The following is a 14,940-nucleotide window of genomic DNA, read 5'->3' as shown; positions in this document are numbered from 1 at the left end:
GAAGGTCGCAACGGCCCCAAGTGTGGCCCCCCAGGGCATCTCCACTACATGTCTGTCCCGACGCCTTTATATTCTCCCGAAATCATCAGATAGATTTATTGAGGAAATTTTTTCACTGCCGCTACCTCACTTTTCGAGGTGACTCAATCTGGAGACCTTTTTCGGTACTCTGTCAATGGGAAAATTCGCCGTCGGAGCTATCTTCATCATCCTCACTGCTCCAATGACCATGTGTGAGTAGTCCTCCTTGGACTATGATCCATATCAGTAGCTATGTGGCATCATCTCTCCCTTGCTTCTCAATACAATCACGTAAGCTTCCCTACATGATTGATCCATATGATGTAATTCTCGGTGTGTTTGTTGCAGTGTGATAGCTTGTCATGTTATGATCAGATTATATATGGATTTCTTTTGGATTCTTTTGAGTTCTTTGGTGCATGAATTATAGACATATGATCTTCGATCTATTAGTCTTTCACTGGCCATGATTGGATGAATGATCTTCAGGAGGGAGTTATGTACTCCCTCTGTTTCTAAATACAAGTCTTTCTAGAGATTTTAATATGAACTACATACAAATGTATATAGACATAGTTTAGAGTGTAGGTTCACACATTTTGCTTTGTATGTAGTCCATATAAGAATCTCTACAAAGACTTATATTTAGGAATGGAGGGAGTAATTTAGATGTACAGAAAGAGGAAAAAACTTGTATTATGTTATCGCCATTCAAAGATAAAAAAGGTAGTTGACCAGTTGTCTAGGTGATGAACTGGAGTAAAGAGAATATACTATGTACATTATGTCACTTTGCTAAATGTGATGCTCTATATTTTCTAACTTAATACTTAGAAATGCATGCTAGATAGCGGTCTTGGGCGGAGTATTAACTATAGACGTAGTTGGATGACGGCCTATGGATACAATAATGTAATGTTTATATGCAATCATGACATGTATGATCATAACATAAACACTGCAATTTATCAGTACATAACTGTAATTTGTTCACCACACTTATGCTATGTTATTTGGAGAGATGTCACTAGGAAAGTTATGTTCCTCATAATCACAACCACGATCAGCTCATTCTCTGTTTCTTTACAAGTGAACATATTTTAAATTTTGCAACCAATCATCAATTCCATCACAAGATATAGTAATTCTTGCAACTAGTAAACCTAGTCAGACTGACAATCTAGTCTAGGTTGCGGACCAAAGAAATTTCTTAGTTGTGTGCATGTATTCATCATTCACTCCTTGCGAGACTCCACAGATTGATATCATGGTTCGCAACTGAGTGAAAACCTACTACAAATCCTTGCACTTCTGGGCCCAACAGTTTCCTATACAATTATCAGAAAGCCGAAAAATGTTGTGGCGCTGTTGTCGGGGGTTCTACTTTAGGCACATGTGCTACACTCAATTATTTTACTTACTTTGCTTATTTAGTTTTTATTTGTCGTTAGTTTGTTTTTCTACACTCTGTAAAACTGAAAAACAACAAAAAATATTTAAATTCCAGCAAGTAGCAACTTCTATTTTGCTTAGTTATAATGGCTAGTTCATCTCTTACTGGCATGCCCCCTGAGATGGAAGTGTTCAACTTCAAACAAAGGAGAGGTGAGACCTTTAAGGATGTTTGGTATAGGATTGGGATGCACAAGATATGTCAACTTGTAAGTTTTCAACTATGGTGCTCCTTAGAAATTATATTGGTATGTTTACTTGGTATAGGTATATCCTAGATAATATAACTGGAGGTAGCTTTGTGGGTAGCCATAGTCCATATGCCTTTAATGCTATAGATGGTCTGGTGGGATCACCTCCTATTAAAAAGATGAATCTTAAATAACTCTCGAACACATAATGAAAATAATGGATATGCTAGAGAATAAAATACTAAGTGTTTAGAAACTAGAACTACGATAAAAGGCTACACAATGGAATCACTAAACATGGCTTTATTATTGGTAATGCTTTGAGATGACTAGAAAAGTTGGAAAATGATATCATACTTAAGCTTGATGAGAGGGATCCTTCTAAAAAAAAGAATAAGAAATTGGAGGTGGCAATAGATATATACTTTGGGATCAAATTTTGCTTGAATTAGAAAAAATGAGTATTCTTCTCAAGGAAAAGCACCAAAATTTATTTATGCCCAAAAGCTTACAACAAAAGTTTCTTGAAGTAGGCCCTAAAATATGGCTGGCAGACCCCAAAATGGCGATTTTTGGCATGCGTCATGCCATGGCCTATGCTGAGTGCAGAAAAAGTTTCAAGGCCAACAAAGGAAGTGGTCCTGTACGTCCACAAATCGGACTATCCCACATGAACTTGTCCGACCGTCCGGTGTCGCCGAGGCAACTCCTGCTTGGACTTGGCCTCTCTTTGATTTGTGATGATCCTATTACCTAGTCCAACCCAAAAATGAACAAAAAGTAACAAGGGGTGGCCCCTTACGAAGAAAAGCTAGGGCTAGCCGCAGCGGGGCCCACCAAAGAGGGGGCACACAAAATTGAATGAGGAAGTTTTAGAATCACTACTCCTTTTGCATGGGGTACTAACATAGGTATAGAAGGGTGGTTTGATTAGGAAAAATTCAGAGAGAGTGGAGCATGGGGTAATAACATGGGTATAAAAGGTGGCCCCTTCCGAATAAAAGCTAGGGCTAGACGTAGCAGGGCCCGCCAGAGAAAATGGAGCATGAAATTGTGCGAGGAAGTTTTGGAACCACTCCTCATTTTGCATGAGGTTCTAACATTGGTATACACGGGTGGTTTTATGACGAAAAAGTCAGTGCACTTTGTACGACACATCCTTTTCACAAACCGAACCATCCAGTGGGAAGTTCCAGGGCTTTAGTGTGAACCCCTTCCCGTGTTTCCGAGACAACTCATGCTTGGTCATGGTCTCTCATTTGGTTTGTCATGATCTTGTGACTTATTCCAACAAAAACAAGAATAAAAGTAACATGGGTGGTCCCTTCGATGAAAAGTTAGTGCTAGATGTCGCAGGGCTTGTGGGGGGGAGGGGCACATGACATCACGCAGTGAAGTTTTAGAACTACTCCCCCTTTCGCATGGGGCCCTAATATGGGTATACATGGGTGGTTTGATGAGGATAAAGTCAGTATACAACTTTGAAGTGACACCTCCTTCACAAATGTACCATCCAGTAGGAAGTTTCAAGGATTCAGTGCGAACCTCCCCCCTTCCGATGCCGCCTAGCCTACTCCTGCTTGGAGTTGGCTTCTCGTTGGGTTTGTGATGATCCTATGACCTACTTCAACATAAACAAGGACTAAAATTAACATGGAGTATCCCCTTCCAAATAAATGCTAGGGCTAGACATCGTGGAGCCCGCCAGAGAGGGGGCACACGAAATCACATGAACAAAGTGTTTGCCGAGAATCGGAGCGATCAACTAAGAACAAAAGGGACATGGGTCACATTTTTTACCGAGTTCCACTCCATGGGCCCTCTGTGAAAACTACATGCGCCATCCTCTGCCAAGTTTTTCTAGAGATGATCTTGTCAAAGGCTATCCTTTGCCAAGTTCCAATTTTCACCGAGTGTGTTGCTCGGCAAATGCGAGATCTACTAACAACCTGTGAAAGGGAACTCGCACAAAACTGTTGTACCCGGCAAATTAAACATGTCAATCTTGGGGTTATTGTATCCTTTTCTACTTGAGAGAGAGAGAGAGAGAGAGAGAGAGAGAGAGAGAGAGAGAGTGTGTGTGTGTAATTAGTAGTGGTTAGTTCTATATGAAGTACAAACATCATCTTTCATTACATGCAGATCTAACACAACAAAAAACATAGTAATTTTTTTTAAGTCCATAGCTTAGTCCACCGCATAGAAAGTTCAGGTGGACGATACACACTAAGTTCGAGCTTGCATTGCCCCCTCACAGTTTCTTCTTCTTGCGTATGTCTATGCCAAGATAGAATATAATAGGACCAAAGAAACATGCGTACAGAATTTTCCGCCGCTCAAAACTGCATATCAAAAGGAACATAAATGCAAATAAGAGAAATTTAATTTTGTGCATATATTCCAGCAAAAAAGTAATTACTTTCTTACCGTTCGTTATTTTTAGACGCAATTCGGCTTTGTTTCTGTAACTCGAGGAAATAGCTATGCAGTGTCATCTGGCATGGATCCTCGGTAAGCTTGGAGCGTGAGCAACAATGCTGTAGACAAATGAAAGTATTATAAACTTCCATATATTTTGTTTCAAGCTGAAAGCCATTGTATCACAAGAAGAAGAAAACCCATATATGACTATGCTGAACGGCATCACATTAACCATATCAGTAGCTCGACATGGTGCATCATTTGTATAGACTAAACTGTTAGCAAATTGAGAAATTGTAAATAAAAAAAATCTTAGCATCTACTTCCTCCGTCCCGAAAAACGTGTCGCACCCGTAGTTCATTGGTAATTTTACAAAAAGGCCATCATAGGTTCAAAACAGTCGCAAAGAAGTCCCTCCACCCCCGTCTTCTCCCTCCGCCGTCGCCCGTGCGTCGCTAGGGGCCGGCGCCGCCAAGCTGCGTGATTTGCTGCCCATCAGGAAGTGCTCCGCCTCCGTCGCCACGTACCTTCGACGCCGCCGCCGTCGCCAAGTACCTGCTCCGCCACCGCCGCCCAAACCTGTGCCGCAGCGATCCCCTCTCGCCGGATTACCTGCGGACGTTGCCGGAATTTCCCACCACGATCCGGCGGAGCAGGAGCTCCCTCTCATCTTCCTCGAGCTACCGCGAGTCCTCCTCGAGCTCCCGCGAGTCCACCTTGAGCTGCCTCCCGTGCGCCGCCGCGATCCCTCCCGCCGTGATCTACTACGGGCGTCGCCGGAACCGGCCTCCACGATCCGGTGGACAAGAGCTTGCGTGCGTCCTCCTCTATCTCCCGCAACTCCTCGTCGAGCCCCCACCAGCTGCCGTGCTGCTCCTTCTCCTCTGCCTGCGACCCTGCGTGCCTGCTGCTGCTCTGTTTCTCCTCTGCCGCCGGTGGAGCTAGCCCGTGCTGCTGCTGCTCCTCTGCTCGTGTTGATGCTGCTGATCCAAGTGAACATGCCGTGTTCCTGCTGCTGCTGGTCCAAGTGACTGTGACGTGTTGCTGCTGCTGCTATTTGCACTCTGAAGAAGGTACAGTAGCTTGTAGATTGATCTTTAGATTGATCTGCTGCTATGTGCTGCTGCTGCTATTTGTTCCATGCTCCATGGCATCAGATGGCATGGAAAACAATTCATGTTCTACAGTGTCGTGTTCAACTTGCTCATCCTCTGATGATGACATCTCTTTCAATCTATTTTCACCTCAGGAGCTGCGTGTAAAATTTAAAATCAATATGGTTTTCTTATTAATGTTAAATCAGCAAAGCTATCAGCATGGAACAAATAAAAGGACTGTGGATGACTGAGTATTTAGTTAAGAGGTCCATTTCATGCTATCAAGGACACTTCCAGTTTTTCTTTAGTTTCATCAAAGGTTCATCAATACAGATGCTAAAATCTAGCATATCTCATGGAATGGATCAGCTAAAAGCCTAAAATAAGAAGTCTAGATAGGAACACTTAAAGACCATCTCCAGAATAGTCACACAATAATTTGCAAGAAATAATACTGTCTATACTTTACTAAGTAAAATGACTTACATAACAAACAGATATACGGTAAATAAACGAGCAGTGGAGCAATTGAAAAGATAGGTTATTGCTACAGCGAGAGCATGTATAAATATAAAGAACATATATTATTCTTCCAGTTATTCTTGCAATTAGCAAGAGCATGTGTATAAGAGGTCCATTTCATGCTATCAAGTACGCTTCCAGTTATTCTTTAGTTTCATTAAAGGTCCATCAATAGAGATGCTAAAATCTAGCATATCACATGGGATGGATCAGCTAAAACAAGAAAGACCATCTCAAGAATAGTCACACAACAATTTGCAAGAAATACTATTGTATATTCTAATTTACTGAAATGATTGGCATAACAAAAACATATATGCAGTGGACATGTTTGGTACAGTAAGTAAATATGCAGCCATAGCGTGGATAGATTAGATACAAAGAATGGAGTAAAGTTTATCAAAGGAAGAAAATTGACTTACAGTGCTGAACATCCAATATTTAGTAAATCAATTTGGATGGCGTGCAGAATTCCTGTGTATGACACTTAACTTAGTAAATTCAGTTAAAGATGCATTCTAAATCACAGGAGTACTATGCTTTCTAAATTTGTTTCAGTCAACTTGTGTCAAAATTTGTTTCAAACAGTTTTCTGTCAACTTGTGAGCAGGAAAATGGCTTCGGAAAATTCAGTTAATTGAGACTACAGTGAATATTTAGTTTTCTGTCAATTTAAATGGATCCATCCAATATTTGTAGTCCAAGTTTAAATGGGCTGCAGTCATGTCCAAGTTTAACTGAATTTATTGAGTACACATTCAGTACTCTATGTCACAATAAGTCTGCCAAAATTTTGGAGAAAAGGATCTAGCTCCTCCTACACATGTATAGATCAATCAGTTCAGTTCTAGTGTTGTTAGACTTTTGCACCCACACAGAATGCAGTGTTAAAATGCACAGAAAATTCAGTTAAACATGATACTTTTTGTTTAATCTGGACATGTGTATGGTTTGTATGGTGGCTCCAGTAATAACTAATCATGATCATATCTACTCATGATCATAATCTGAAAATTCAGTTAAAATGCAGTGTTAAAATCGTAGATATCTACTCATGATCATAATCTGAAAATTCAGTTAAAATGCAGTGCTAGAGCAGGTCTTCTAAGCTAAGATCCTAATTAACTTCTAAGTACCTACACAACATAAGATAGTAGTGGTGGTAATCCTTCTGCTAAATACTAGAGCAGATCTTCTCAGCTAACAAAAGAATATGAGGTTTGCATGGTTTGTATGGTGGCTCCAGTAATAAAACTGTAGATATCTACTGATGATGATATCTCCTTGGGGCCCAGTGGTTGACAATATTACTTCTGCTAGTATTTTCAAGATTCAGTGCCATCAAAAAACAAAATCAAAGACATAATGTGGGAGTAGTAGTGGATATTTATTGCCCATGCTGATTATTCACTTCACAAGGTTACCTAGTACTCCATCAAAAACAGAATCAAAGATGGCATGGCATGCTTGATGTGATGTAACTAATCTTTGCGCCATAATCTTTGCCATTTTAGAAATGCACTAACTAAATTTCTAAAATGAAGCTATAGATATACAGTGTTCTGTTCTGACACTAGGTACTGTAGATATGATAGCTGAAGTTTCAGAACAGAGGAGAAGGAAAAAGTAGGAGTAGTCACTATAATTTCAGTTAACAGAAAACAACAACTTTGCAAGTTGAGGTTTAATTTACAGGAGTATCTTGAACTTTAAAAGTGCAGTCCTAACTGAATATTTAAAATGCTATTGGGACAGTACTAATTTCAGAGTTCATAGTTCATGACTGAATTTAGAGACAGTATAAATCTTACAGAAAACAAAATTTTTCAGAGATCGAATGCTTGCAAAACTATTCAGTTATCTGTGCAAAATTGTTCAGTTAACTATGCAATACTCTCTAAACTAGCAGAACTAGTCCAAATATTCCAACCAGAAAATGAACAGATTTTACACACATTCAGTGAAGTGGTTCAGAAAATGAACAGATTTTACTCACATTCAGTGAAGTGGTTCAGAGATTCAGAAGGTTCAGAACATTTGAGTAACAGAGAAGATGGAGATGTAAACACTGACCAGCAATGCACATGTTGAGGTGTTCATCTTGTTCTTGCACCGCTGCCTCATAGCAGTAGCTGATTATTCATGTTGTTCTCTGTTCGTACCCCACGCTCTTGGGTACCGTCAGTAGACGCCTTCATCAACGGGGGCACCTTCTCTAAGCTAGTTTCGTCAGTAGATTTTATTTCAGTAGACGCCTTCTCTGTTCGTACAGCCGCACGCCGCACGGTGTCGGCGCTACCGGGGGCAGCAGCAGCAGCTGAAAATCAGCTCCGTGAAGGCGAAACTCTTGACGTTGGCCGACTGGAGGATCTCGCCCTCGCTCCATGGCGTCGACGGCACCGTCGTCGTCGACAGCGAGGACAACACCTGGCTGCTCGTCGGGCTTTAGGTTGTTGTTGGTGGTCCGGATCCGGCGCCTCCGGGCTCTCCGACGGCAGTTCCGGCGTAGCCGGAGCAGAGCGCGGCGGCAGCTGGGGAAATCGAAGATCTTTTTGAGGAAGGGGGGGAGCTTGGGGAGGCAGGCGGGCGGCAGCGGAGCAGGAGGCAGCTGCGGCGGGAGAGCGGGGGAGCAGGGGGGCTGCGGCGGTGGGGAGCAGGGAAGCTGCGGCGGTGGGGAGCAGCGCAGCTGCTGCTTCTGTCGGAGGAGGACGACGAGGAGCGCGGGTTTGGTCGGGAGAAGCTAGAGGTTTTTTTTGTAAAAATGCCGTCGCGACATGTTTTTCGGGACGGAGGGAGTAGTACGTAAAAGGAAGAAGCTATAGTTGTGCAACAACGTGTAGTTAATTAGATAGATCGCACCGCACATCCCAACAACTACGGGTTAGTTCGCCCTAATTCCTCGAACCAATGAAACCCTAGTGAAGAGACGAGACGGATTAGTTATTGCTACTGGGAAAGGATGAGAAGAGGGGCTTAATTACCTTGCACTGGAACCTCCCAACACCATCGGAGAGCAACCGCGAGCGGCCTGGGCACCGGGGGAAGCACACCTGACCAGATCTGAGCAACAATGAGGCCATTGTATTGTGTGTGGGCGATGCGATCAAACTGGCGGTTTGGCTGGCGTATAAGAAACCGCACGCTACAAGAAACACACCGCCGCACGCGGTATTCTTCCTTAGCGCCGCGTCGCAGGCCCGACAGTTCATGGACTGGAGCAAGAACGAGGCCCAGCTTTTTCATGGTAATACATGTCTCATTTATAGAATAAAGATTAAGTTACAAGACACGTAAGCACCAACCTTACATGACTGAAAAGATAAGAAAATCCCATGCAAAATACCAGTGTCTATCCTTCTTCTTCGACACCACCGAAGTGGCCACCAAAGGGTAAAAAGACAGACCACCACTTTACCCAAACTCGACGCGGCTCCATCGCTAATCAGAAGCCCAGCTACTCGCTTTCGCTTGCAACTACTAGCTTATTCCTTCGCGAATACGCAAGAAGCGTATCATTCCATTAATAGAAAGAAGGTGAAAAAGGGTTACAAAGCAACGTTTGTCGCTTACACAAGGCTGGTGTGACACACTTTAAGGAGCAGAAGACAAGGGGTGCTCAGCCCGACCCTATGCTAGAAACATACTACGGAGGGATGATGGCCGCCATTCCTTTAGCACTGGCCTTGGCCCAGGACCGTGCCTCGTCTTTAATGGTTTGGAGGAGCTCCCAGCAGGACGGCTGAGTGTTGTCCAAGATGCAGGAGTTGCGAAGCTTCCAAATATGCCAGACGGCAAGGAGGATGATGGAAGCCAGGCCCTTCCTCATGGCGGGAGGAGCAGCGCTGGTTGCCTCTGCCCACCACTAGAGGAAGGGGGAGCTCGGATGCGGCCCGTCAATAGGAGTTCCGATACTAGCTTATTCCTGATGTGTTGTTTCTGTGATGGCACATTTTAGAGCGTTCGCTCGATCGCACACTGCCTCCATCGCTTCGCTCGGTTGCTATATGATTTTCTTCGGGTTTGACAATTTTTTTCTTCGAGGTTCTTTGTTCTTTTTATCCTTTTGATTTATATTTTATATTTTTTTAAAATTTTATGAACATATTTTTTGAAGCATGTTAACATTTTTTGATAATATAAGCTACATCTTTCTGAATGGCACGAAACATTTTTTAATTATAAAAACATTTTTCTACATTGTATAATTTATTTATATTTAAAAAACCGCGTACATTTTTTCGTAGTGTGTGAACCTTTCTTGAATGTCACAAACATTTTTTCTCAAATGCTATCAACATTTTTTTAAATCGCACAGACATTTTCTTAACACTGCACAAACATTTCTTCAAAATGTAAGTATTTTTTCATCAAATATATGTATTTACAATATTTTTAAAATAAGAAGGGAAAAACGATAGTAAAAACAAAACGTAGTGAAGAAAATAATAAACCTGCTACCTGGCCGGCATACTATGGCGTTCCTTCAGGCGACGATACCATACCTCTCGCAATAAGCGACGTATAGCCGCGTCAATGAAGGCTTTTGCCTGGCAAATCCTAGTGATGCCCGCAGGCGTCAAGTAGGCGAGGCCACGCTCACAGCGAAGTGAGGTGGTCCGACCTTTGTTCGCGTGCGGTCTCTATTTAAATTTTCCCTTTTTTTTCATTTTTTTCGTTTAGTTTTTATACTCCCGATTTGGAGTAGTTATCAACCTGATTTGGGTTTTCTTCTGTTTTTTTGTCTATAATTTTCACGTTTTATTTTCTATATTTTTGTACTATAGGCAATTTCCAAATATACAGTGAATTTTATTCAAACACACGCTGAAGTTTTATTAATATATGCTGAATTTTTCTCCAAATAAATAATTAACTTTTTTTATATACGGTGAACATTTTTCAATGTACGAAGTTCCTTTTTCAAATACACAATGAATTATTTTACATACGGTGAATGTTTATCCATTATGCAATGACCTTTTTATTAAATATATAGATTTTAAAAAATAAATACAAAGTGAACATTTTCGTAAATTACTCATATATTTGAAAATAATTTTATTGTATTTAAATCCCCTTAAAAATCAACGGTTGGTTTGCTAAAAAAAACAGACTACAAAACCGAAGAGAAAAAAGCAAAGTAAACCTGTATAAACTGAATGTGCTAAAGTGGGCCGGTCCATTAGCAACTTTTCTTTTTCGTAGGTAACATATTCTGGAATTAAGCAAAGCAAACCTCAGGCGTCAGATCTTTTCTACTACCTCCATCTCAAAATAAGTGTTTCAATTTTGTAAAACTTTAGTACAAAGTTGCACTAAAGTTAAGACATTTATTTTGGAACGGAAAGAGTATTTCGTAGGGTTCAATGGCCCTAGTTTTTTGTTCCCGGTTCACGTTCGATTTGTTCCGTCCGGTCTGATTGCAGGACTCTAATCGACTCCTATAGGCGTCCAACAGGATTACTCGTCTCGCCTGCAGCGGGACCGAGTGTAGTGTCGCCTCAAGGGACGTTCTAAATGGGGTGGCCCGGTAAAAAGTTACGACGTGTTGCTTCATTACTTATTTGTTGATTTGTTCGTTTTTTTCCTTTGCTACTTTTATTTATATTTAGCATGTAAAAACAAGTTCATCATACAGTGAAATATTTTTACACAATGGAAAGAAAAAGAATCCACACATCTTCTAAAAAAATTAGTAGAATTTTGGAAAAAAGTTGATCACATTTTAAAAAATGTTCACGCATTTCAAAATACGTCCATAACATTTTAACAAAGAATTATACAATGTAAAATGTTGGTGAAAAATAATACGATTTCAAAAAACTGTTCACACATTTCAGAAATATGTTTTTCACATTTTTGAAAATAATAGTGTCTAGAAAGGTTCACGCTATATAATAAAAATGGTCAAACCAGTCAATTAAAATGTTCAACTTATATTTGAAAAAGTTTAACATTTTTCCAAAATAATGCTCCAACATAATGTATAGCAAAAAAATGTTGTCGGTGTATAGGAAAAATGTACAACATATATTGCAAATTTTGACATGTATTAGGAAAAAATGCAGAAAACCATGAAACCCCAATTAAAAACACATAGTAATAGAAGAAAGAAAGAAAAATACATGAAACGTTCTAGCACCGGTCCGAACAGGGCCATAAAACTTACTAAAAAAAATGCTCAAGGAAGTTGCAATGTTGAGCCGACCCATTTAGTCGCAATGCAATTTTGCACCAGAAAGAGAAACCCATATTCTTTAAGCCAAGCTGCCAATCCTGGGATAACCTAGAACAGGAAACCGTTGCTATTTTAACATGATTCCCGCCTGTACACACGCCATGTCAAGACAGAGGAGATGGGACGCGCTGACCGGCCGGCCACTTCGCCACGCCACACGTTTTTTAAATAAAACCATCCTGCCCCTTTTTGTGAAGATGTATGGGCTAATTGCGGCTGTCCTTGTGTTTACGGGGCTTGTACTGAAGCAGAAGTACATTAAGAAATATATCTTAAACATAGATAAGGAAGTCTCTTTAGCAACTATAATCTTGTAACGATGCGTAGTTAGACCACATCTGCCAATTTTTTTGGTCCCACATAAAGATACTGGTGTCGCTATGTCCATTCTCGTTGTGCGCATCTTAATTATACATATAGACCAGGTGTCACTCATTTTATTTTGTATTACTATGTCCACTTGATGATATATTATGAGTTAATAAGAACTTCATTTATGGAAAAAACACTCACACACACGAAGAACTGAACGTTAGTATCGCATATGCAACTAACTTCAGAAAGGATGGCGATGCCATTTATCGTGGTTGCACGGGTGTTTGCTTCCTTGACGACCCTCGCAGCTGCGTCTTGCGTCCATGTGCTTGGGGCGACCGCGCGTGTTGGGACCGGAGGTGTGTATGGGAAAAAAAATTCTATGCGACCCGGGTCGCATAGGTTTATCGTGAGACCCTGTCCAGCGATGGACACTTGGCAAGAACCCCTCAATGCAGGCAAGTCAATTAATTAGCCTAAAAAAACAAGCCAATTAATTCTCTAAATCCAGTAACAACTAGCTATTCCCGTTCCTTCCATCTATCACGTGATTCCAGCCCCATGTGCCAAGATGCAGCGCTGCAGAGGAGCTTGATGGTGGCCGTGGAGGCGTGGACGGCGGGGGAGCTGAACGATGGCCGTGGACGGAGCTCCGGTGGGTAGCGACGTAACGAACAGATGAGCGGCCTTGGAAAGTTGGAAGACGGGGTAGAGCAGCGGGGACGGCGGCCATGGCCGCGGCCGCGGCGAGCGAGCCGGAGAGGTCGAGTTTCCGGGAGCCGAGGAACGCGGCGAGAGCATCCGAGGCGGCCAAGACGGCGGCTGCCACGGCGAGCGAGAGGAAGATGGAAAAGGGACTTGGGATTTCGCTGCGGAAGTTAATGGAAACAGAGGATTAATAGCTTACGATTCGGTTTCGCCAAGTGTCGTCCGCTGAATAGGGTCTCACGATCAAGGCGTGCGACCCAGGTCGCATAGGATTTTTTTCCGTGTGTATGCCGCCAACACATCGCAGTTGGTTCATGGCATTATCATGGGCAGCAACGACGCAGTCCACGGCTTGCCAGCCCCGCTGCTTCTGCCAAGATGTCCCCTACCACGACAGCTCTTGGTCTTGCACCGCCCATGGCGTGCCAGGCAACAAGACGACTCTGTGCGCCGCCGCCCAGCATGTCGGTCCGTGCACCGGGCATATCACATGCGCCATTAGTGTTAGCTACAACACCTTAGAGACGGGCAAGTTGCTGAATATCTTGGTGTTGAGGTGTTCATGCTGGGTTCACACACGGTGGTTGTGGTGTTCAGGTGTATCAAAGGGTCGTCAAGTGACCTGGCTCAGGAGCTTTACTCGTCTCATTACACTTACATGATGCCTATTTGGTTCTCTCCACTATCTCACTTCACTGATCATGCTAGATAAACCATGTGTCTCATAGCCCATGGAGAAATACAAAGCTGATAGCATGGTTTCACACTTTCACTGGACAAACTACGTGTATATATAGAGAGGTCGAGATGCCATAGGTCACAGATAGAGTTTTGTGTGAGCAAGCTGAAGACATGGAAACCAAAATAATATGAATGGCCGCACGCAATAGAAATGACTTGCAACTCTCCTCGGCGACGTACAAACATACATCGATGTGGTTGTTGATCACTGGCCAATATCAGAGGGTCATATGCATCATCTGGTGCTCAAGGTGCATGCCCATGCCCTTTGTCCTCTCCTCCCATAACGTCGGGATGAGCACACATGAATACATGACCACACTATTCACATTTCCTTTTTTTTTAATGTTTATTTCTAATTAGGATTCAAAAGTTTTAGAAAGTATACGCACATGCTTTTTGAACATTCATACATTCTTGAAACGAACTTTGCTTTGGTACGCACCCCCTTAGAACAGCTTATGGATTTCAATATAAATTAAAGGTGGAGATTATAAGTTACCCCTTTCAATCAAAAAGGGTAAGAGAGTCTTTTGCATCCAAATCAATTTATCAATATGTTTGATCAGCATGCTAATATGGCAATTGCATTTTAAAGTATTTTAAGTTTCATTTAAACTTTTACGCCGGGGGGGGGGGGGGGGGGTTGGTTACCGAAGGACGTAGGAAAACACGAAACAAACATTTATATTTGTCTTTTGAAAGACGAGAGCATGTTTTCACACACAAAAAAGATGAGAACATTTAAGTGGCGGGAGCACATGATATGCACCCTAAATTACGGAGAGGAAAAGAAGAGGAGCTTAATTCACACCATCAGCCTTAAGCACCGGCCGCAGAATCATTTTATTTAATACTGCGTTGGCAGGGTCTTGAACTCAAGACTTCTTGGCTCAGATACCATATTGGATTCATGCACTAGCCAACTCATTCAAAAGTCCGAACTGGTGAAGGGAGGCGGGCAATATATTTTAACACAGGCCTGATACTTTGTGGGCTGGAGAGAAAAGGCCTAGCTAGTCGCTTTCTCATTCTCTACCCGTACAAGGAGTTTATTCTGTATTTTAAATGTTTAGGAATACAAACCCCTGTCTGTCTGCTGGGAAAAAAATTCCCGTTTTAAAGGTGCACTTTAACCTATGCATGTGCAATGTGGTAGTCATGCATAGAATCTTTCTTCAGAAATCAAATACGGGACTTCTTCATTCACTTAGGCCCACCACGCAAACAGAA

The 14,940-nt window shown here is 42.0% G+C and overlaps 1 long non-coding RNA gene across 1 annotated transcript; it reads right to left on the bottom strand.

Moving 5' to 3' along the window:
* Window positions 1-3,715: 3,715 nt before the first annotated feature.
* LOC141026288 (uncharacterized) lies at window positions 3,716-8,772 on the bottom strand. Its single transcript, XR_012188144.1, has 4 exons — window positions 7,779-8,772; window positions 6,128-6,179; window positions 4,092-5,338; window positions 3,716-4,006 (listed from the first exon to the last, which is right to left on the bottom strand). It is a non-coding gene; the product is annotated as an uncharacterized lncRNA (long non-coding RNA).
* Between the last annotated feature and the right edge of the window lie 6,168 nt (window positions 8,773-14,940).

This window comes from Aegilops tauschii, chromosome 6 (genome assembly GCF_002575655.3).
Source record: "Aegilops tauschii subsp. strangulata cultivar AL8/78 chromosome 6, Aet v6.0, whole genome shotgun sequence".
NCBI classification, from domain to species: domain Eukaryota; kingdom Viridiplantae; phylum Streptophyta; class Magnoliopsida; order Poales; family Poaceae; genus Aegilops; species Aegilops tauschii.
This window is presented reverse-complemented; position numbering and strand designations above follow the sequence as displayed.